Below are 26,283 nucleotides of genomic sequence, written 5' to 3' on the forward strand. Positions count from 1 at the left end.
ATCATCTTGGATAGAAATCAAGCTCGAAACTATAAGAACACTATTTAAATCTGATCCATATAGATACGATATTATATTATACTCAACTAACAAATATATTTAAGTGTATGTTTTGCGCTTGTCAAATTTTATGGGTGATATTTGTTTGTGTGTATGTATATTATCTTCATCCACTCTTTAGGGAAAATTTTCATCACTCCATACTCGACCTCATAGAGGACTATGTCGTACCCGACCTTAGGAGGTCTCGGTTGTACAAGGTCCCAGCAGAACTCGGTGTAGCCGGCCTCAAGAGGACTCGAAAGCCTCACATCACACATCATCACTCCATACCTGGCCTCATAGAAGACTCAGTCATACCCGGCCTCAGGAGGTCTCGGTTATACCTAGTCTCAACAAAACTCGGCGTAGCCGGTCTCAAGAGGACTTGGTAGCCTTACTTCACACATTATCATACCCGGCCACACATGGGCACGGTAATACCTCATATCATGTCTCAACATACCCAATTGATCAGTGATTTCACAATAGATGTTGTACCCTCACCGACTATAGCGCGGTGCGGTAAAGTAAATTAGATACATATATATAAGAGCAATGCAATAGTGGCTTCAAGAGATAAAAAGTTTAAACTCAAAGTGAAACATACTCTCCGGCCACAAGATACCAATTGGGAACAAGTTAGACTTTGAAAGAAATGCTACCATCAAGATTTCACCATAACAGAAGAACATCATTGAGAGGGGCTCAAAAACAACCAAATTCTTACAATGCGTGAATCCTTTAGAGAGAGAGAGACTTACACCAAATCATACCAAAAAAGAAAGATATCTTACATACCTGTTGAAGATCTAATTACACTCCTATGGTGGTTAACTCCTGCCTTTAATGAATCTTTAGAATCAATGCCACCAGAAGATGGGGTTACAGCAACGATTCCATGTTCCTTCAAGCTAGATATTCACCCTCGATTTTACCTTAATTCACTAGGAAATTCTAAAGGGGTGTTGAGAGTATTTTAGGGGACTTGTTCTGGTGATACTTCTATGAATGAAAGGGAAAGAGACTTACTGTCATTTTATATTGTTACCAAGCATTGGAATTTTTGCCACTTCCACATGCAAAATGGGTCACCCCGCCCCGGTTGTTGCGCCTGGTGAGACACTTAACGGATACCTACTGAAACGTGTAACCACCTTATGGCTTTGAACGTGTCTTCATCCGATTTGTCGTGCAAAAATCCACACTTACCATAATTTATTTAAATGTGGGTGTAACAATTATTATAATGTTTAAGAAATCTTTATAGATTATATTCTAATAAATATTTTTATGTATACAATATTTTAATATATATACACACACATATAATATCAAATTTCTTTTATTTTGGTTTGATATTTGTTATTTAATACCAAACAATACCAATTGCACTACTACAAAAATGTCTATTAGCGGCAATTAATATGCTCTTTAGCGGCAATACAAATTGCCGTTAAAATATTTACCAGCAATTAGACTTTGGCTGGTGTTGCCAGCGTCGCTAAAGGATTTAGCGCCCATTGCACGAAGTGCCGGTAAAGATCCCTTTTATTGCCGCTAAAAGTACTTGAGTTTTAACGGAAATTATTTACCGGTAATTAAAATGGCCACGAAAACTGCCCTATGATATCCAACATCATACATTTTATGACTTTTGTTATTGCCGGTAAAGACCCATTCAATTGCAAGTAAAAAGTGCTATTTCAGCGGCATATATAATTGTCGCTAAACTATCTATGAATTGGTCTTTGTTTATATATTTAAAAGCTTTTGTTATAGGCAGTAAAAATCCATGTGATTGCCTTCTTAACGAACTTTCTTATTGCTAGTAAGAATTAAAGAAAGGTTCCTTTCATAACCTGTAATGCGCATTACGCAGATTCAAATTCAATTATAATAAGAATAAGATTCATTTTCAAAAGGTTTAATACACTTCATTAAACCCACAAAAAAATATACTAATCCATAATTTCAAAGTATCAACAACATAACTAAAAAGGTAAACTATTTGAATCTAATAACTAGTGTGATTTGCCATCTACTAACTGGCATTATCAAATTGCTACAATACTATACAATAAATGGTGCCATTAAAGCTTCTCCAACTCTTGATCATGATAAAATCTTGCACGTGCGAGATTATCTGAAGAACTACTTAATCTCTGTCTTACTGTTCGAAGAATAGTTGTCTGACTTCCCATACCATATATACTTCATCACTAGTCTCCTAAGCTATATGCCTTGCATAATGCAGTACCTTTACAGGAAACAAATCAAAGTATGAAATTAGTATTTCTTTTGTTGTAGAGGTAAGCTATGATTGTGTGATAATTACACAACTACTTTAAAATCGAAAACCATAAAATCGCATTAAGTACTACGAGAGAAACTTCTGGAATTTAGCAACAAAGCATGTACGGAAAGACTTTGGTGAGTGTCAACTGTCAAAGCATATGTTCCTCATTCATTTATATGTTATGCATGCAGACGTTTAAGCCAACACAAACGAAAAAAAATTAAAAACCTCAAAACTATTTTCAATTAACAGCAGAAGGTCGATATTTAAGGATCCCAATAATCTATACTATGTGACAAGTAGCTCTTTTAAGTTAATTTTTTACAAACTACTTACTTTTGTACTTTAGACTTACAAGACCACATGTTCATGCTGTCATTCCACTGCAATTATATAAAATGGTAAAAATCTAAGCTGAATCTGGACCAAGCTAACAATATAATAAAATTTAGGTTTTTTAGTTGTCCGGCCAATAAGATAGACGGCATTACTTGGTTATTTATACTTTATTAATTTACTCATGTTTGGTCAATAGAATGAAATATTTGATGTATGTTTGGTGTATAAATGTTTTATGCTTTCTAGTAAACAAATACTGATAATTTCTATACAACTTTTTCTTATTCGACCTTTCAAAATCTTTTCTTTCAAAAGACATTGCCATATTAGACAAGTACATATACTATCAAATTTTGCTTTCTTTCTTTGGGAAAGTTAAATAGTAATTTAAATAAGTTTTACTTAAAAGTTAACTAGGGAGTTAGTAGATGATCCCTATTGTATACAACTTGTTCAAGGATGACATAAAAATGACATATTTTTTCAATAGAAATTATTCTTAATTTCAAAGCAAAGCAAGATGTCACTGGAACCATAGACACAGATCGAATATATAAAAGGTTGGAAGCAGAGTAAAACACTCAAATACCTTAATGGCAGCTTCCCCATATGTTTTCTTTTTACCACTTGAATGAGGTTCAGAGGTGTCCGTGCTTCCAACCCAAGTTGCTCTGACATGGCAGTTTAGGTGCCGCACCCGTGTCGACACGACACTAGTATGGGTGTGGGTATGGGATCCGTACCGGATCTGGTCAAATAATTTTGGGTACTTTGAACACGACGGACAGAAAAATTCGAGACGAGATACAATTTGATTACCGAAACTAAAACTAGGGTAAATTTGAAGAAAATAGCATATCTTATCTAGAAAAATAACCTTTTACTTATCTACAACTTGAGAATAAAAAGGAAATCCACACTTTACAAGTTATACGTAAGTAATCCACAAAATTTCTCATAAATTAGAGAGATTTTTATTTTTTTAAATTATTTTTAGCCGGATCCCCGCACCCGTATCCGTACTAGAATCCGTATCCCCGAATCTTAAAATTTACATCTTGAAAGATCTGACCTCTAGATCCGCACCCGTGTCCGAGCAACTTAGCTTCCAACTTTGAGTTTCTCATAGAGTCCTCTATTAGAAGCATGTCCACTCCCTTTCTGCTTCCCGCTTTAGTACTTGATATCTGTTGGAGTCGAACTAGGAGAAGCAATAGCAGCTTTGGCACCTTTGATCTTTCTCACCTTGGGTACAAGACCATATCGTAATCTTCATAACTAGAATCAGAATATACATTCCCATATATTTTGATACACCAATGAATCCGAGCAATTGAATTCAAGTACGGAAAGATAAAAGGACAATATCCAATATAATACACATGTACGAATATATGATCGTGGGAGGAATATCTATCTAAAATTAATTATCCAAAAAGTTTGTTCACATCTCTAGGGGAATGCCAGACAAACTCAATTCTGCAAATACTACAGATCGAACTCAAGAAGGACAAAGATGAATAATAGAATGAAAAACAAGGCACAAATGAAATGTAAATGAAAGTGAATAAAGAAAAGAAGAGGAAAAATAAGCAACTCAAATTTCATTCACCAACATATTATATTATGTCTCCAATCACATTAAAGAAGTTAGAAGTTTAAAATGATCTAGAACTATGAGAATTTGTTAACATTGCTATACTAACAGACTTGCAACATGACTGAAAACAAGGATCTAACAACCACCATGGATATTGCAAAGAGCCAAAGTTAGAAAGTTGCGGAATGGAGATAAGAAACATACATTCAAATATTCAAAAAGAAAAGGAATCTTTACTTTGAAATGGCATTCATGGTGTTTATGTCGCTTGTGCATGGTTGCCTTTTGCCTCAAGAACCTAGCATATATCAATACATTACGAAACAAGTAGACCAAATAAGTATCTTAAGCATATTATAATGTATAAACCTACGTCCAATGTGGGCTTAAGAAAATCTCCACCAAACTCTGTGTTGATATCAAGTTAGATGTTAAAAATTATTTTTCCTCTATCGAATATCATCTTAATGATGTAGATATAAGAATATTAAAAAGAAGAAGAAGACAAATTTATAATAAACTAGTCCCATTGAAGATGGACTAAGTAATGCTCAATATCATAAACTTATCCAACAACTGCAATAACAACATCGTGGATAGAAAACTGTAGCCCGATTCACATGGCTAGAGTAATATTACTTAAGGCATCAACACTAGCTTTTTGGTCTGTGTATTCGATTCTTTTGGTACTTATCGGATTAAAATAACTTATTTATCTTTTCTCATTTCTTTTATCTGCATATTTAGTTAGCAACAAGAAAAATTGGACTATTCACAGCAACTACATATCCAAAGTTCTTTGTACCCACAAACATTTTGAAGATTTCTTTCTTACTGCTTCTTTTAGCTACAGTTTCTCAAGATTTGTTTTTACTATTTAGATCTACAGTATTCCCAGAGTAAATTTCATTCTCCGGAGACAATGAATTTCAACAGCCAAAAGAACATGACTGTAAAATAAAATTAAAATAAATTCTCCAGAAATAAATTATAATTCACAAAGCACCTGATGCAAAACATTATTTGAAAAACCATCCCTAGTGGGTATTTGCAATTTATCAGAATACATAAAATAAAGAGATTAGCAGGTACCTTGAGCTCGTAGGCACAACGTTTGGATTCTTCAATTTCAAAGGAAAAGACATGCCTAGTGGTTCCTATCTCATTAACGAGTGCCGATGAATAAGAAGAAGCACAACAGCTATGCAGCAACAAGAGAGACTCAAACTATTTTGATGTTTTTCATTAATTTACTAGGGAAATAATGGATCTTTATCGAGTAGCAATCAAAAGAAAAAGAAGATGAAGTTGATGATGACGTACCAGAGTAATCGATCCAACTGGAAATAGAGATAAATGTTGGGTGTTAGGGTTCCATTTGATTTTAATTTTTCATTCCTCTAGGTTCTTGATGAAAAACAAAATACAAAAATGAAGGAGGGAAATGAAAAACAATTTGGAGGGAATGTGAAAAAAAATGCCGCTCTTGGACTTCTTAGTGTAATAGTAAAAGACGCAAGCCTCAGTGGCGATTTTTCTTAATTGGCGGTAATAAGTGTTTATTCTCGGTAAATGTTCAATTGCAGCTAACATTGTCCTATAATGAATAAATTAGCAACAATTAACTTATTGCCACATAATAATTACCACTAAAAGTCTTTTTTGTTGTAGTGTTGTCGTCAGGTTTATTTTCTAAACACCAAACTAAACAAAAGCTCTAGTTGAATTGTTTTTTCTTTGGTTTTATTTGAATATCAGGTTGGTGTGAAATTTGCCAGTTTTCCTTGCACACCCTTAAGCTAAAATGATATTTTTGGAATAAGCTCTGAATAGTAGCTACAATGCCAGTATTTTCCCTTACTTGCACCACACGCATAAGCCTCATTTATCTCGCCGCATGAGCATCAATATACACACCACCTTTATGTCGTCGTATGCGAATCTCAATTACCACACAACAATCAATCGCACGCCATGTGACCATATGCGATAATATTGCTCAAAGAACAATACCAATTTCACAACAATATATAGCCCACGGCTTAACAACAATGTATGCGAGAATTAAAACAACAACATAAAAGCACGGGAAGTAAATCAACATTGAAAGGTGCTTCATATAATAACTTTAATACAAGAAATATTAATAGCCTAAGGGTCTAATCCATTCAATTACCACACATAAGTCCGTGTACACACTCGTCACCTCGTGTACACGTCTTTCCATATATTGTAAGTAGTGCAAATAGACCAAATTCTAAGGGGTAATACACCCACACAAAGATAGGCAAGATGTATACCTCAATTAAGCCAATTCAATACTCGAAGAATGCTTTCTCTTTAAAATTCACCTCCATTCAGCCCAAATCTAGCCAAAAACAACTGAATAATATCATACAATGCAAGAGAAACCAATTTCAATAAATAAAGCTAAGATCTTTATATAATTTTCCAAAAGTTAACAAATGTCAACCCTAGGCCCGCCCGGCCAAAATCCGAGTCAAAAGGCATATCTCTCGATAACACATAACCCCACGAGTCTGTATATGTGTTTGATTTTCAAATCCGAGTCCAATTCGAGTCTCAAATATCAAATTTTTATTTTTCAAAACATAGTCAAAAATGCTTTAAAATCCTCTTCAAATCTCATGATTTAAACGTTAAATCTCATAAATAATCATGTTATATAATCAAATATGGATCAAAACCACTTACCCAATAGTTTGGTCTGAAAATCTCCTCTTGAAATCGCCTCCCACCGAGTCTAGGGCTCCAAGATGTGATAAAATGAGATTAAGTCCTGAAATCCTAACCTTTTCCTCAGTTGCGGATGTCGCAAATGCGACCTGGGGTTCATAAATACGGCCCCTTGTAAATGCGACATAGGGATCAGAAAAGCGAAACCTGTCAACCCACACAGATGTCGCAATTGCGACAAAGGCTTCGTAATTGCGATTACAGGCTACTTCACAAAAGCGACCATCTGGTAGCAAATGCGACATGACCAAGCTCTATGCTACCTTCGCAAATGCAATCAAGGTGTCGCATTTGCGACACCTAAAGCCCCTTTCCCTCTTCACAATTGCATTGATGGTGCTTGTAATTGCGATAACTGCAGCACCAGCACACCAGCAACTTGAAACAAGTTCAAATCAATCTAAAACATGTCTGAAACTCACCCGAGCCCTCGGGGCTCCACACGAAACATTCACACATGTTTAAGAACATCATACAAACTCGCTCGCATGCTCAAAACACCAAAATAACATCTAGATACACTAATCGGACACCAAAACATATAGAATTCATAATAAAACTCAAGAATCACAAAATCACAACCAAGCTTCTTATTCCCACCAAACCAACTCGAAAGGACACCAAATTTTGCATATAAGTTCCAAATGACAAAACGGACCAATTCCAAGTCTCGAAACCAAACTAAGAACCCGGTAGCCATAAAGGAAAACCATGGTCAAACTTAGAAAATTTCTAAACCTTCAAATTTCCAACTTTCGGCAAAAGAGCCATCAACCTAGGAACCTCCGAAATCACCATACCAATTTTGGGCATATGCCTAAGTCCAAAATCACCATACGAACCTATAGGAACCATCAAAACACTAAGAACCAACTTAAGCGAACAGTTCTAACTTAAGCTTCTACACTAAGAACCAATAATTCTAAATCAATCCAAAACCTTCCCGAAACGAAACCAAGCATCCCCGAAAGTCATAAATCCACAAATCTTCAAAAGGAAGACGGGGCTCAAATACACAAAACGACCAGTCGGGTCGTTACATTCTCCCCATTTTAAACAAATGTTTGTCCTCTAATGAGTATAGAGACACACTTGAAGTACCAAAAAGGTGAGGATAACGACTCCGCATGTCGTGTTCGGTCTCCCAAGTCACCACCTCGATCGGTTGAGCTCTCCATTGGACCTTCACCATTGCAATGTTCTATGACCTCAACTTCCAGACATATCTGTCCAAAATAGCCACCAGCACTTGAACGAAAGTCACATCCTTGTCCAATTGCATAGAGCGGAAATCTAACACATGAGATGGATCACCATAATACTTCTAGAGCATGGAAATATGGAACACCGAGTGAACTCCAGATAAGTTGGGTGGCAAAGCAAGTTTATGTCACGCCCCAACCTCGGGGAGCACGACCGGCGCTCAACCGAATGGACCCGACTGAGAAAACATGTTAGACACTTTCTACATAACTCACTATGATCAAAAGGAGGCGTATTTTCATTAATTAAACAATAGGAAAATCATGCAAACATTACTAATTCATTTCAAATTTACTATATCATTGTTAGATTTCCAAAATACATGCGCATTACGATTTCGTGGAATAAGAGTCCAAAACACAACATAATTCGTTGACCTTTCTAATACCCATATACAACCCACATAATGTCTATGGAGCCTCTATTTAGATACAAAAGGGAGTACTACAATGGTGCCGGTACCAAGGCTCTGACTATACCTCACATACGATACATAATAAACAAAAGGTGCATGACCCCGAGTGAAGTGGGGCTCACCAAGTCAGCTGAAGGTAGGATGATGTACTGCTAACGCTGGTCAATAATGCCTGCTATGAAACCACCTGCATCCATTTAAGATGCAACTCCCCCGACAAGAGGGACGTTAATACAGTTGAATGGTACTAGTATGTATAACTAAACACCATATCATTAGAAAGAACAATAGTACAAGAAGGAAGAAATCACAAAATCAATGAAATCCTTAAACAACACCACAGCACCAAATTAAGGATCACATAAGCTTTCAAGTGAATTTTCCATAGCTTTAAATTGGGACATTATTAGCATCGATACCTCATTATTCACAATACCACCGTACTTTTATACGGAGTCTGATCATGACCCGATCGGCTAGGTCATCTCATTGCAGACAGTCACCACAATCTCAATTCTTGTTTCAATTTCCAGCACAATACCATCATGTGTGCGGCATAGCGTCCGATCATGCCCGATCGGCTAGGCCGTCTCACTCAAGACATTACCATTTTCCCTCAATCATCTCATTTCATATTTCCCTCACATAATTCAATTTCTTCAGCACTAGTGGCCACAATCGTTACACCACACTTGGCACTTGGTCGCATTTCATAATTCAAGTTCTTTTTCCACATTTCACATTATTATCATTTTCATCAAACAAGCCTTTCAATTCAAGATATTAAGTATACACGGGAGAAATTATGAATCGTGGGCATATAGAGGCTTTCACATACTTTGGCATAACAATCTTTATTCAGCTCGACTTGAAATCTAGGCATTTTAACACATATTCCATATTTTTAACACATTCTCAAATGATAAGATAGCATAATGGGAGCAGTGAAATACATATTGCACATATATTCTTGCAACACAACCACATTTGGAATAGCAATTTCTACATCAATCAATGTTGGGACTTACACCAATTACATGGACACCAAGGGGGTTCAATTTTAATAAGAGGGGGTTTTAGCCATACATACCCCAATTGAGTTTTCCTTAAATTCTTACAATAATTCCGTAACTCTTAGAAACTTCAATCTATTTTATGAACATTACAAGTTGAACCAAAAATGAGAAGGATGATCAAGATTCTAGCTCATTTGAGCACATCATCAAGCACTAGGTGTTCATTATGTTTTTAAGACCTTTTTGTGAAAGATTCTATCATCCCACACCCCATCCTTTACCATTTTTAGCTTACATTCTCCCTGCATTCTTTAACCACACATGCAAAACAAACAATCCTCAAGCCCATGAACCATCTTGCTAATTACTCATTTTAGTAGGAATTTTGAAATTATGAGTTGGGGCATAGATTCTTACCTTTAAGGTGAAGACATAGTGAACTTTACTTGTCAATCTTCAAGGTCTTAAGCAAGAATTGAGGAGAAATTAGTGGAGGATCACTCTCTCACTCTAGGACTCACTCTCTCACTGTAAAGCATCAGAAATATGCTCAAAATGAGCCTTAGCATATGTTTTAATGAATGGGATCAGGTTTATAAAATTAGAAATCTGAAGCCCCGACATGGATCTGCGGTTGCATATGCGACCGCATAATGCTTCTGCGACCCGCATAATGGCCCACAGGAACAACAATATTTCTGCTCCAGTATGTGGCCGGTCTGCGGTTGCATAATGTGCCGCAGAACACCCTTCTGAGAATTTCAATGGGGGTTTTGCAATGGGTTATGTTGTCACGCTCCAACCTCGGTGAGCGCGACCAACACTCATCCGAGTGAACCCGGCTGAGAAAGCCTGTTAGACACTTTCTACCAAGTCACTATGATCAAAAGGGGGTTTATTTTTATTAATTAAACAATAGGAAAATCATGCAAACATTACTAATTCATTTCAAACTTACTACATCATTGTTAGACCTCCAAAATACATACACATTTACGGTTTAGTGGAACAAGAGTCTGAAACACAACATAATTAGTTGACCTTTCTAATACCCATATACAACCCACCTAATGTCTACGGAGCCTCTAAATAGATACAAAAGTGCCGGCAACAAGCCCCCGCTATAACTCAAGTACAATACATAAGGAACAAAAGATGTACGACCCCGAAAGGAAATAGGGCTCACCAATACTGCTGGGAGGAGTATACCGCTAACACTGGTCGGTGCCGCCTGCTATGGAACCACATGTATCAATTAAAGATACATCACCCCCGACAAAAGGGACGTTAGTGCCGTCGAATAGCACTAGTATATATAACTAAACACCATCTCATTAGAAAGAACAATAATACAAGAAGAAATAATCATGAAATCAATAGAAACCTTAAACAACACTACATCATCTAATTAAATATCACATAAGCTTTCAAGTGAATTTTCCATAGCTTTAAATTTGGACATTATTAGCATTGATACCTTATTATTCACAATACCACCGTACTTTTATATGGAGTCCGATCATGACTCGATCGGCTAGGTCATCTCATTGGAGACATTCACCACAATCTCAATTCTCGTTTCAATTTCGGTTTCAATTTCCAGCACAATACCACCATGTGTGCGGCATGGTATCCGATCATAGCCCGATCGGTTAGGCCGTCTCACTCAAAACATTACCATTTTCCCTTAATCATCTCATTCCATATTTCCCTCACATAATTCAATTTCTTCGGCACTAGTGGCCACAATCATTACACAACTCTTGGCACTTGGCCGCATTTCATAATTCAAGTTCTTTTCCCACATTTTACATTATTATCATTTTTATCAAATAAGCCTTTCAATTCAAGATATTAAGTAAACATGGGAGAAATTATGAATCGTGGGCATATAGAGGCTTCCACATACTTTGGCAAAACAATCTTTATTCAACTCGACTTGAAGTCTGGGAATTTTAACAAATATTCCATATTTTTAACACATCCTCAAATGATAAGATAGCATAATGGGAGCATTGAAATACAAATTGCACATATATTCTTGCAACACAAGCATATTTGGATTAGCAATTTCTACATCAATCAATGTTGGGACTTGCACCAATTGGATGGACACCAAGGGGGTTCAATTTCAAAGAAGAGGGGATTTTAGCCATACATACCTCAATAGAGCTTCCTTAAATTCTACTATATTCAAGAACTCTTTGTAACTTCAATCTATTTTAGGAATACAACAAGTTGAACCAAAAATTAGAAAGATAATCATGATTCTAGCTCATTTGAGCACATTATCAAATACTAGGTGTGCATTATATTTGCAAGACCCTTTTTGTGAACGATTTCAACATCCCACACCCCATCCTTTACCATTTTTAGCTCACAATCCTCCTACACATTTTCATCACACATACATGCAAGATAACAACTCCCTTACCCCAAGGATGGTTTTGCTAATTACTCATTTATTTAATAGAATTTCGAAATTAAGAGTTGGGGCATAGGTTCTTACCTTTAAGATGAAGACTTAGAAAATTTCCTTGTTAATCTTCAATGATTTGAGCAAGAACTGATTGGTAATAGGTTGAAGAACACTTCCCTACTCTAAGCTCTCTCTCTCTCTCACACACACTTATGGGTAATAGGTTCAACAATCTCTAACTCAAAGTCCTATCTTGGCATCGCGAAATTCCGGGTTTTAGGAAAAAAAAATTACGGGGCCTTACATCCTCCCCCACTTAAGATCATTTGTCCTCGAATGAGGATTAAGGTCCACTATTATCAACTTATGCTGCTTGGTTTTCATACCACACACCAGTAGCCCCAAATTTGACTAACTCCCTAGATTTCCAGAAATTTCGCCGGAGTTCCCTTTGTAATTAGGCCTATCCACCTGTCAAAGAGCCCCAAAACACATTCTAACAACATGTACATAATCCATTGACGTAACACAACACAAAATAACACCAACTATGGCCTTATAAGCAACATATAACCAAAAGGGAACACATTTATATTAACTAAACAAGTGATACAAAATTTATAGGTGATGATTTCATAAAACGAATTACACAACTATTCAAACAAGTGAGGATACTTCTTCTTCATCTCTTCCTCGGCCTCCTAAGTAGCTTCTTCAACCTACTAGTTTCTCCATAGCACTTTTACGGAGGCTATTTCTTTATTCCTCAACTTGCGAACTTGCCTATCAAGAATGGAAACTGGAATCTCTTCATATGACAGTTCTTCATTAGCGTTAATAGTCTCAACTGGCACGATAAGTGACGGATCCCCGATTACTTTCTACAGCATAGACACATGAAATATTGTGTGCACTAATGACATCTCAGGTGGTAGCTCAAGCTTGTATGCCACCTGAAAAATCCTCTGAATGATTTTGTAATGCCCGACATACCTCCGACTCAATTTCCCTTTTCTCCCAAACCGCATAATACCCTTCATGGAAGAAACCTTCAAGAATACCCAATCATCTTCTTTGAACTCTAAGTCTCTGTGATGAACATACGAATAGGACTTTTGTAGACTTTCAGCAGTTTTCAACCACCCCTTGATGATCTTAACCTTTTCCATAGCTTGATGTACAAGGTCTGGTCCTATCAACTCAGCTTCCCCAATCTCGAACCACCCAATGGGAGATCTATATATCCTACCATATAATGCCTCAAATGGTGCCATCTGAATACTAGCATGGAAGATGTTGTTATAACCAAACTCGATGAGTGGCAAATGATCATCCCAGCAACCCTTGAAATTAAGAACACAAGTACGCAACATGTCCTCAAGCGTCTGAATAGTTTGTTCTGCTTGCCCGTCGATTTATGGATGGAAGGCTATGCTAAGATTCGCCTGTGTACCCAAATGGAAGCTAGAGTGCCATGTAACCTGACTATTTTCTTGATATACAACTGAGCATATTGTTCCGTTGTGTCAGTAGATTTAGTTGGTAAGAAGTGTGTTGACTTTGTGAATCGATCCACAATCACCCAAATTGAGGCAAACTTGCGCGGAGTGCGCGGTAGTTCTACGACAAGTCTATATTAATCATTTCCCACTACCACATTAGAATTTTTATATTTTGTGCCAACCGACCTGGCCTTTGATGCTCGGCCTTCAGTTGCTGACAGTTTGGACATTTTCCCACAAAATCTGCCATATTCCTTTTCATGTCATTCCACCAATAGACTTCCTTGAGATCATGATACAGTTTCGTAGAACTTGGGTGCACGAAATACCTCGAAGTGTGAGCTTCCGCCATGATTCTTTCTCGAAGACCATCAATATCTGGAACACATAGTCGCCCTTGGTACCGTAGTGTACCATCATCCATGCCAAAGAGAAAAAGGTGTGGTCTTGTGTTTATGAATCCCCTCCTTCAGCTGTACCAATAATGGATCATTGTATTGATTTTCTTTGACCTCTGCCACTAACGATGATTCAACCCTATTCTGCACAATTATCACTCCTTCATTTGAGTTTGCAAGACAAACTCCCAAACTAGCCAATTGTGAACCTCCATGGCCAACGACCTCTGACATATCTCCAAGTGAGCCAAACTACCCATAGATTTCCGGTTAAGAGCATCCGCCACAACATTGGCTTTTACCAAGTGATATAGAATATTGATGTCGTAGTCTTTGAGTAACTCAAGCCATCTTCTCTGCCTCATATTTAACTCCTTCTGTTTGAAAATATATTGAAGGCTCTTATGGTCCGTGAATACATCCACATAGACCCCATACAAATAATGACGCCAAATCTTCAATACAAAAACCATCGCCACAAGTTCTAAGTCATTTGTTGGATAGTTCTTTTCATGATTCTTGAGTTTCCTTGAAGCATAAGATATAACCTTTCCATGTTGCATTAACACACACTCAAGCCCAATCCTTGAAGCATCGCAATATACCACAAACCCCTTTGTACCCTCTGACAAGGTCAATACCGGTGTCGTAATCAATCTTGATTTCAATTCCTGGAAGCTCTTTTCATAAGCATCGGACCATTGGAACTTAACTGCTTCTACGTCAATACAGTCAACGGAGAGGCAAGAGTAGAGAACCCCTTCACAAACTTCCTATAATACCCTACTAAGCCCAAGAAACTGCAAATTTCTGTTGGATTTGTAGGTCTAGGCCAATTCTTCACCGCTTCAATCTTTTGAGGATCAACCTTAATTTATTTTCTGGAGACGACATGGCCCAAGAATGTAACAGATTCAAGCCAAAATTCACATTTTGAGAACTTCGCATACAATTAGTGTTGATGAAGAGTCTGCAGAACTGCCCTGAGATGGTCAGCATGGTCCTCCCGACTTCGAGAATACACAAGAATGTCGCCAATGAACATTATTACGAAGGAGTCAAGAAAAGACTTGAAGACTCGATTTATAAGATCCGTGAAATCAGCCGGGGCATTTGTTAGCCCAAAAGATATCACCAAAAATTCAAAGTGCCCATATCGGATCCTGAAAGCTATTTTCGGAATATCCTGCTCCCTTATCATCAATTTGTGATACCCGGACCGTAAATAAATTTTGGAGAAGTACCTAGCACCCTGCAATTGATCAAACAAATCATATATCCTTGGTAGTGGGTACCTATTTTTTATTGTGACTTTGTTGAGTATAATCAATAAACATCCATAGCGATCCATCTTTCTTTCTTACAAAGAGAACCGGTGCTCCCCAAGGCGACACACTCGATCGGATGAAACACTTCTCTAACAAATCCTTCAATTGTTCTTTTAGCTGCTTCAATTCTGTCGGTGCCATTCTGTAAGATGGAATAGATATGGAATGTGTGCCTGGCATCACATCAATCCCAAAATCGATCTCCTTTTCTGGCGAAATCCCAGGGAGCTTATCTGGAAAGACATCCGGAAATTCATTCACAATCGGCACAAACTCAAGTGTAGGTGCCTTAGCATCGGTGTCCATGACCCTGACCAAATGAAAGAAACATCTCGTGTTAATCATTTTTGTGGCCTTAAGGTAAGAAATAAACCTACCCTTTGGCACCACATTATCCCCTTCCACTAAACAACTGGCTCATTAGGAAATTCAAGCCTCATAATTCTAGTTCGGTAATCGAGCTTGGTAAAACATGAATAAAGCCAATCCATCCCCATTATTACATCAAAATCCACCATCCCCAATTCAATAAGATTGGCCATGGTATCCCGACCACTTACCATGACAACACAATCTCTATAAACCCGCGAGGCCATAATAGACTCACCAACCGGAGTAGATACGGAGAATGACTCATGAAGTTGTTCCGGTTCTATCCCAAATTCCATAGCAACATACGGGGTAACATAGGACAAGGAGGAACTGGGATCAATAAGAGCATACACATCATGAGATTGGACAGTTAATACACCTGTGACAACATCTGGAGAAGCCTCTGCACTCTGGCGACCACTCATAGCATAAAAATAGTTGGGTCCTCCCAAAGCCTATGTGTCACTCCTAGCTGCACCATGCCCTGTGGGTGCTGGAGTCCCCCGAGCTGGAGAGGGCGCTGAAGATGTAGCAGTTGTTGGACTGGATGGCTATGTTGTGCCCTTGCCCATACCCTGGGGGGATGATAAATGACACTCTCTCTGAATATGACCCCTCAATCCATACCCATAGCATATGGGTAAGTCCATGTAACAAATCCCCAAGTGTATCTTCCCACACCTGGGGCATGGAGGCCTCCTCTACTGCTGGGATCTCTCTCTTGACCGACCCTGTTGGTGGGGTCCCCTGTTGCCCTGACTGGGCCTGAAACGACACCACTGCTAATGCTGGTTGGACCCTGATGGCGTTGCACTGGCTGAAGTCTGAGCAACATACTGGGATGGCCCTAATGATCCTCCCCTGAAAGCTAATCTCCCCCCACCAAATGACTCCCCGAAGTTGCCTGTAGACCGGGCCTTGCTGCTACCCTCTCGCTCCATCCTGTTCTTTAATTTACGGTTCTCAGTAGCTTGAGAAAATTCTACCATCTTCACATAGTTCATATCAGAATTCAGGGCAGCTGTAGAAGCCTCATTAATAGTCAAAGAACTAAGGCCCTAAATAAACCGGCACACCCTAGCATCCATGGTGGGCATTATGTGAATAGCATACTTGGACAGGTGTGCGAACTCTATGTGGTACTCCCATACACTCTTGCTACCTTGCTTTAGATGCTCAAACTCCGCTGCACTGGCTGACTTTGTCTTAGCAGGCAGGAAATGATCCACAAAGGCATCAGCAAACTCACTCCACCTCGCTGGAGGGCTTCCCTCCTCACGGAATTCTTCCCACAACTTAAACCACGAATAGGGCACCCCTTTCAGACGGTAGGCAGCCAACTCCACTCCCTCTGTCTGAGTTGCATGCATAACCCTGAGGGTCTTGTTCATCTCATCAATGAAATCCTGGGGGTCCTCCTCGGGATTAGCACCCGTGAACACTAGAGGATCTAGCTGAAGAAATACGTTTACCCTAGAACTAGCAGAATCCCTTTGTTGGCTAGAAGATCTGGGTGCAGCATTTGATCTCTGGGCCAGGGAAGCCACTATCTGAGCCAACATCTGTATGGATCCCATAAGGTCCTTATTAGTAACACTAGGACCAGAAGCTGGGGCTGGAGGTGGAACCAGAACGTTAGTTAGAGGGACCGTAGTACCCTCAGCAGATGAAGGAATTGGTGTAGTGGAATCAGGCAGTGTAGTAGTCGGGGGAATGTCCTCACCCCTTGGGTTCTCACCCGCATCATCAGTCACAGAATTGACGGTCACTCCTGGGGCAGCGTTGGCTCCTTGGCCAGTTCTTGCTTTCTTCTTAGGTGTCATTTACTGAAAGTTAGAGCAATGCACGAGTTAGAGGAGGAACAATTTCACAACCAGCTCTATCGCACGATATAGAACATCAAAGAAGGGTATTATTCATACATGCCCAAGTATCCTCCAACTTATAGATGTGGTCGACAACATACTGATAAGAAGGATTCTACTAGACACGGCTCCGAGACATCCTATGACACTTTAAAACCTTAGGCTCTAATACCAAGTTTGTCATGCCCCAACCTCAGGGAGCGCGATCGGCGCTCATCCGAGTGAACTCGACTAAGAAAGCATGTTATACACTTTCTACCCAACTCTCTATGATCAAAAGGAGGCGTATTTACATTAATTAAACAATAGGAAAATCATGCAGACATTACTAATTAATTTCAAACTTACGGTTTAGTGGAACAAGAGTTTGAAACACAACATAATTCGTTGACCTTTCTAATACCCATATACAACCCACCTAATGTCTATGGAGCCTCTAAATAGATACAAAACGAGTACTACAAAAGTGCCAGCAACAAAGACCCGGCTATACCTCAAGTACAATACATAAGGAACAAAAGATGTACGACCCCGAAAGAAAATGGGGCTCACTAAGACTGTTGGGAGGAGTATATCGCTAACACTGGTCGGTGCCGCCTGTTGTGGAACCACCTGTATCAATTAAAGATACAGTGCCCCCGACAAAAGGGACGTTAGTGTCATCGAATAGCACTAGTATGTATAACTAAACACCATCTCATGAGAAAGAACAATAATACAAGAAGAAATAATCATGAAATAAATGATCACATAAGCTTTCAAGTAAATTTTCCACAGCTTTAAATTGGGACATTATTAGCATTGATACCTCATTATTCACAATACCACCGTACTTTTATACGGAGTCCGATCAAGACCCGATCAACTAGGTCATCTCATTGGAGACATTCACCACAATCCCAATTCCCGTTTCAATTTCGATTTTAATTTCCCGCACAATAGCACCATGTGTGCGGCATGGCATCCGATCACGGCCCGATCGGCTAGGCCATCTCCCTCAAGACATTACCATTTTCCCTCAATCATCTCATTTCATATTTCCCTCATATAATTCAATTTCTTCGGCACTAGTGGCCACAATCGTTACACCACACTTAGCACATGGCCTCATTTCATAATTCAAGTTCTTTTCCACATTTCACATTATTATCATTTTCGTCAAACAAGCATTTCAATTCAAGATATTAAATAAACACGAGAGAAATTACGAATCTTGGGCATATAGAGGCTTTCACATACTTTGGCATAACAATCTTTATTCAACTCGACTTGAAGTCTAGGCATTTTAACACATATTATTCCATATTTTTAACACATCCTCAAATGATAAGATAGCATAATGGGAGCATTGAAATACATATTGCACATATATTATTGCAACACAAGCATATTTGGAATAGCAATTTCTACATCAATCAATGTTGGGACTTACATCAATTGCATGGACACCAAGGGAGTTCAATTTCTAAGAAGAGGGGTTTTTAGCCATACATACCTCAATAGAGCTTCCTTAAATTCAACTATATTCCGAAACTCTTAGTAACTTCAATCTATTTTAGGAATACAACAAGTTGAACCAAAAATTAGAAAGATGATCATGATTCTATCTCATTTGAGCACATTATCAAACACTTGGTGTGCATTATGTTTGCAAGACCCTTTTTGTGAAAGATTCCATCATCTCACACCCCATTCTTTACCATTTTTAGCTCACAGTCCTCCTACACTCTTTCATCACACATGCATGAAAGATAACAACTCCCTTACCCAAGGATGGTTTTTCTAATTACTCATTTATTTAGTAGAATTTCGAAATTAAGAGCTGGGACATAGATTCTTAACTTTAAGATGAATACTTAGTGAATTTCCTAGTTAATCTTCAATGATTTGAGCAAGAATTGATGGGTAATAGGTTGAAGAACACTTCCCTACTCTAAGATCTCTCTCTCACTTGAAAAGTATCATATTTTACAAGAAAAATTATCCAAAAAGCTTATATAATTAAATTGGGTCGGGTTATAAAACCCCCCAAAATGAAGCCCCGGAATAAGATCTGCGGTCGCATATGCGACCACATAATGGTTATGCGGTCCGCGAAAAGAGGACCTGGGAACTAGGCTGGTCTGCTTCACTCTGTGGCTGTTATGCAACCCGCAGACCTGTTCTACGGTCGCATAATGCGCCGCACAACCTCCCTCTGCAAAAGTCCAAGGATAATTATGCGACCAAAGTGCAGCTCGCAAAATGGTTATGCGATTGCATAATTGGCCGCGAAACTGACCTCAAAATTGGCCAAAAAGACCGCTTCACTCTGCGGCCGCATAATGGGCCGCACAAATACTTACTTCTACAAAAATATTTTCTTCAACTCCCTCGCGTACTGTTCAATCCAAAAAGTCCGAACCGCGGCTCGTAAGCTCGCTGCGAAGAATTTCAACAATCTCTACCACAAAATCCTAACTTGGAACCATGAAATTCGGGGTTTTAGAAAGAAAAACTTTTATGTGGCCTTACATCCTCCCCCACTTAAGATCATTGGTCCTTGAATGAGGATTAAGGTCCACTATTAGCAACTTATGCAACTTGGTTTTCATACCACACACCAGCAGCCCCAAATTTGACTAACTTCCTAAATTTCCAGAAATTTCACCGGAGTTCCCTTTGTAATTAGGCCTATCCACCTGTCAGAGAGCCCCAAAACACATCCTAACAACATGTACATAATCCATTGACGTAACACAACACAAAATAACACCAACCGTGGTTTTATAAGCAACATATAACCAAAAGGGAACACCTTTATATTAACTGAACAAGTGATACAAAATTCAGAGGTGATGATTTCATAAAAAGGATTACACAAATATTCAAACAAGTGCGGATACTTCTTCTTCATCTCTTCCTCGGCCTCCCAAGTAGCTTTTTCAACATGCTGGTTTTGCCATATCACTTTCACGAAAGCAATTTCTTTATTTCTCAACTTTCAGACTTGCCTATCAAGAATGGCAACTGGAATCTCTTCATATGATAGACTTCATTAGCTTCAATTGTCTCAACTGGCACGATAAGCGACGGATCTCCTATTAATTTCTTCAACATAGATACATGAAATACCGGGTGCACTAATGACATCTCAGGTGGTAGCTCTAGCTTGTACTCCACCTTATCAATCCTCTGAATGATTCTGAACGACCCGACATACCTCGAACTCAATTTTCCATTTCTCCCAAACCGCAAAATACCTTTCATAGGGGAAACCTTCAAGAATACCCAATCATCTTCTTTGAACTCTACGTGTCTGCGACAACATTCGAATAGGACTTTTGGCGACTCTGAGTAGTTTTTAACTTCCCCTTGATGATCTTAACCTTTTCCATAGCTTGATGCACAAGGTCTGGTCCTATCAACTCAGCTTCCCCAATCTCGAACTACCCAATGGGATATCTTCATCTCCTACCATATAATGCCTCAAATAGTGCCATCTGAATACTAGCTATTTCAAAGCAATAAGACTAAAGAAAATACAATGAGCTATCTCCCCATAGCACAGCTATAGCACATGAGGGAAGCTAAACATTTTAGCAAAGCAGTGAGCTAAAGCCTTATAGCACAGGGATAGCACCAGTTGAAAAATACTGTATCTGGGCCTATTAATACCTGAGCGGGGAGAGAGAAAAATAAAAGAATTTCAAGACTAGGATTTTTTTCTCCATCACCCATCCGGCCAAGGCTTCCAATACACACTAAAGGTGAGTTTTTAAGTGTGTTTATATGACAATTTCACTTCTCAATCACTAGTTACAACAAGGTTTTGAATGCATTCCATAGGATTTATTCAAAATCTCATGAACACCCGAAAAGTTGACTTTCAAGATTTGATCTACAAGAGGTAATCTTCAACCCTTAAACCTACATGCATGGATTGTTAGTGAATATATAATTAAGAAATAAGTATTATCACTTATGAGATGGTGATTGGAAGCCATAAATACTTAAACTAGATTATTGGGTGTTGTAGAGATATTGTAATGAGTTAATTAGTGAAATTTGTTGGATGTGAGTTCATTGTTTATTATAATGGTGCTAAAGAAGGCAATTAGTAGTCAGAGGATGTTGTAATATATCTTGTTGGTTGGAAGGAAGGATTGTTGGATAAAGGAACACCATTACTAGATGTAGTAGAATGCTATGCACTTTAGGTATTTGATAAAATGCCAAAATGACCAAAAACCTGGAAATTTTTACTAATATTGGTCCAATTGAATTATGTTGATGTAGATTGAAGCTGTAAGAGTAGTGGGGGATTTTAATAACACTAAATGGCTGAATCCAGGTATGTATGGCTAAACTCTTCTCTTAGAATTGAACCCCACAATATCCATGTAAGTCTTGAGTTGCTCACTTTGAGTTGAACATTCCGAATAAGCTTGTGCCAAAAGATATCCATGTTCAATATGCAATTTAAATGCTCTTGTTATGTTATACTCTTATTTGAAAAATGTGTTCAAAGTATGGGTTGCATGTTTAAATGCCTTGACATGAAGTTGTGTTTCAAACAAAAGTAATGACAATTCTGTAAGAAATCTCAATGTACCTAAAACTCTCAATTTCTCACATGTGTGCTTAAATGCTATGAAAATAAATGCCTCATTATTGGAAAATCTATGATGATTGTTGAAATGCAAACTACTAAATATGAGATACAAAGCGAGGAATACTAAAAGTAAAATATGAAATACGGCCAACGTGTCAAGTGAAATAATATAATCATGGTTTATGTATCTTATGAGATGGCCTAGCCGATCGGGTCGTGATCGGATGCCATGTCGTACGCATGGTGGTGACTCTATTAAAAATTGCAATTGAAATTGCAACTGTTGTTGATTTCTCTTAGGAGATGGCCTAGCTGATGGGGTCGTGATCGGACGCCATGTTGTACACATGGTGGTGACTGTATTGGAACTAAAATCATGATTGTGGTTGATGTCCCGTATGATACGGCCTAGCCGATCGGGTCGTGATCGGTTGACATGCCGTACACATGGTGGTAACTGTTTTGGAACTGAAATCGTGATTGTGGTTGATGTGCCATATGAGACGGCCTAGCTGATCGAGTCGTGATCATATGACATGCCATACACATGGTGGTGACTGTATTGGGAATTGAAATCGAAATGGTGAATAGTGGCATATTGGTACTAAAGACTTCCCCGACTTAAAATAATGAAATTTCATTGAAGCTTAACTCATCCCTTGTTTGATGTTTAGTAAATGTTTAATGCCTTAACTAATATTATGATTGTCCTTACTTGCATTATTGTTCATTCTATTGAAATAATGTTTAGTTATACATACTAGTGCTATTCGACGGCACTAACGTCCCTTTTTTCGGGGGTGCTTTATCTTTAATTAATACAGGTGGTTCCACAGTAGGCGACATCGATCAGTGGTAGCAGTATACTCTTTTCATATGACTTGGTGAGCCTCACTTCATTTCGGGGTCCTGTATATTTTGTTTCTCATGTACTTTGTATTTTGAGGTATAGCCGGAGCCTTGTGACCGGCATTTCCATATTACTCTTCAGTTGTACTTAGAGGCTCCGTAGACAGGTTGTGGGTGGTGATTGATATTGGGAATTCAATTAGAAATATTGGTATTTGGCAAACATATTTTTCATCATATCTATAAAATTGCAATATTTTGGAAATTATGGTTGAAGCTGCTAATGGAAACGAAATGGAAGTTGTTAATGAAATATTTTCAGAGTATGATTAACGGAGTACATCTCCTCGTTTTTCAGAACATAGTCCAAAATCCCAAAAATTACTCTTAAAATCTCATGATTTAGATGTTAAATCTCATAAATAATAATGTTATATATTCAAAAGTGGATCAAAATATCTTATCCAATAGTTTGGTGTGAAAATATCCTCTTAAAATCGTCTCCTACCGAGTCTAGTGCTCCAAAATGTGATAAAATGAGACTAAAATGTGATAAAATGAGACTAAGTCCCTAAATCCCAACCTTTTATTCAGCTGTAGATGTCCCAAATACAACCTAGGGTTCGCAAATGCGACCCCTCATCAATGCAACACAGGGATCCTAAAAGCAAACCATGTTAGCCCATACAGATGGCCCAATCGCGATAAAGGCTTCGCAATTGCGATTACAACCTACTTCGCAAAAGCGACCATATGGTCGCAAATGAGACCTGACCAAACTCTGTGCTACCTTTACAAATGCGATCGAGGTGTCACATTTGCGACACCTGAAGCCCCTTTCCCCCTTTGCAATTGCGATGCTGGTGCTCGCAATTGCGATAACTGTAGCACCAGCACACCCGCAACCTAACACAAGTTCAAACCAATCTGAAACACTTCTGAAACTCACCCGAGCCCCTGGGGCTCCACACTAAATATCCACACAAGTCTAAAAATATCATACAAACTTGCTCGTACACTCAAAATACCAAAATAACATCCAGAACCATGAATCCAACACCAAAACACCTAGAATTCACAATGAAACTCAAAAATCACTAAAATCACAACCAAGCGTCTGATTCCTATCAAACCAACTTGGAATGATACCAAATTTTTGCAGACACGTTCCAAATGAAAAAACGGACATATTCCAAGTCCTGAAATAAAAATCCGAACTTGATATCCATAAAGTGAAACCATGGTCAAACTAAACTTTCAAATTGCCAACTTTCGGCAAGAGTCAAATAAACCTAGGAACGTCCGTATCCAATTTCGGGCATACACCTTAGTCCAAAATCACCATTCGAACCTATAGGAACCATCAAAATACCATTCTATGGTCATTTTCATAAAAGTCAAACCTCGGTAAATATTTACAACTTAAGCTTCTAAATTAAGAACCAATCATTCCAAATCAAACCAAAAACTTTCTGAAACGAAACCAACCATCCCGAAAGTCATAAAACCACAAACACACATACGAGAAGCTTCAATTGGAAACGGGGCTCAAATACACAAAATGCTCGGTTAGGTCGTTACAGCTTATATCTCCATTAATGATGCTTTTTAGAATTTAATATAAATTCTTGATTTGTAACGACCCGACCGGTCATTTATTTTTTATTTGACCCACTTTTCCCCTTTTGAAGCTCCTCTATGTGTATTTTTGGCTATGTGACTTATGGGGATGGTTTGCTGGGTTCCGGGGAGGTTTTGGAATAATTGATCCATAGTTTGGAAACTTACGTTGGATATGTTGACCAAGTTTGGTTTGTTGAAAATGATCCCAGAACGGTGTAGGTACCTCGCATCATGCTGGTCATTAGAGAGTTGAGCCACTGCTATTGGAGATATCAAGGTATACCTGATTTTCCGATAGTAGGCCTCGGAGTCACCATCTTACTTCATTTTATACTGTATATTGTCTTCCAAACAGTAATGTACAATTGAGAGTTATTATATATTCCTTCTGTAGCTTATGACTCAGTATTACCGGATTTTGGGATTGTGACTGTCGTATTTCTGTTTTGGCTATGTTATGACATTTCTCATCTTTTATTTAGTATTTAAGTTGTTATATTTTGTTTGATATCATTGTGTGATGGGCTTACCTATTCTTAGTAACTAGGTGCCTTCACTACCCATATGGTGGGATTTTGTGTCATGACAAGTTGGTAACAGAGCTCTAGGTTCATAAGTTCTATGAGTCATAAGCAAGTTTAGTAGAGTCTTGTGGATTGGCAAAGAGATATCTATACTTATCTTCGAGAGGCTACAGAACTATTAGGAAATTTCACTTCGTCCATTCCTTATCGTGCGGATTTATTGATTTCGGAATTTGAGCCTTTGTCAATCTATTCTCTCACAGATGGTGAGAACACATTCAGCTAGATCAGATAAGTAGACACTCGTGACCCCTTTTAAAGCTGCGAGAGACCAGGGTCGAAGTAGAGGCAAGAAAGGGCATGTGTTATAGCTAGGGCACCTATTAGAGCAGCAACTGGGAGCCTCAGTAGCTCATGTTGAGTACTATGATCCCAAGTATGTGGAGCATGCACCTGAGAAGCTTTTTGCTACCCTTGGACTTCAGGAGACCCTAGCACACTTTCTGGACATGTTTGGTACTTTGGCTCGGGTGGGGTTGATCCCAGTTGCATACTTCACGAGGATGGGGGAAGAGCTCAAACTCTCGCGGACCATACTCCAGAGCAGTAGGCTCATGCTGATTAGGATGTGGGTGTCATACGATGCAGGCCCATGGTTGCAGTTCAGCCTGAGGTAGGGCTAGTTTTGTAAGCTGAGAGATAGAGGAGTTTAGAGAGGTTCCAAAAGTTTCATGATGCACATGATTTCTTTGATCGGTGAAACTGCATTCTGCGTTCTATGGGTGTGGTGGAGTCGAGCAGGGTAGACCTCACTATTTTCCAGCTGATTGGGTCGGCTTATAGATGGTGACAGACTTATGAGGCGAGTAGGCCAGCTGGCACAACGCGACTTACTTGGACTCAATTCACTAATCTCTTCTTGTGGGAGTTCATTCCATATACCCTAAGGGATGCGTTGTGTACCAAGTTCGAGAAATTATATCATGGGAGTATTACTATGTCCGAGTATGCTATGAGGTTTACTGAGTTATCTTCTCATGCATCTTCTTTGGTTTCCACTGATATAGAGAGAGTTCATAGA

General features: G+C 38.6%; 1 long non-coding RNA gene across 2 annotated transcripts; it reads right to left on the bottom strand.

The window, feature by feature from the left end:
* Positions 1–1,917: 1,917 nt before the first annotated feature.
* LOC104106920 (uncharacterized) lies at positions 1,918–5,936 on the bottom strand. 2 transcript variants are annotated; one of them, XR_001971353.3, is made up of 3 exons: positions 5,370–5,936; positions 3,267–4,156; positions 1,918–2,299 (listed from the first exon to the last, which is right to left on the bottom strand). It is a non-coding gene; the product is annotated as an uncharacterized lncRNA (long non-coding RNA). The 2 variants fall into 2 exon arrangements; XR_011411368.1 differs by having other exon boundaries at positions 3,267–4,575; positions 5,370–5,935.
* Positions 5,937–26,283: the final 20,347 nt, after the last annotated feature.

The sequence above is a fragment of the Nicotiana tomentosiformis genome, chromosome 9 (genome assembly GCF_000390325.3).
Source record: "Nicotiana tomentosiformis chromosome 9, ASM39032v3, whole genome shotgun sequence".
Lineage (NCBI taxonomy): Eukaryota > Viridiplantae > Streptophyta > Magnoliopsida > Solanales > Solanaceae > Nicotiana > Nicotiana tomentosiformis.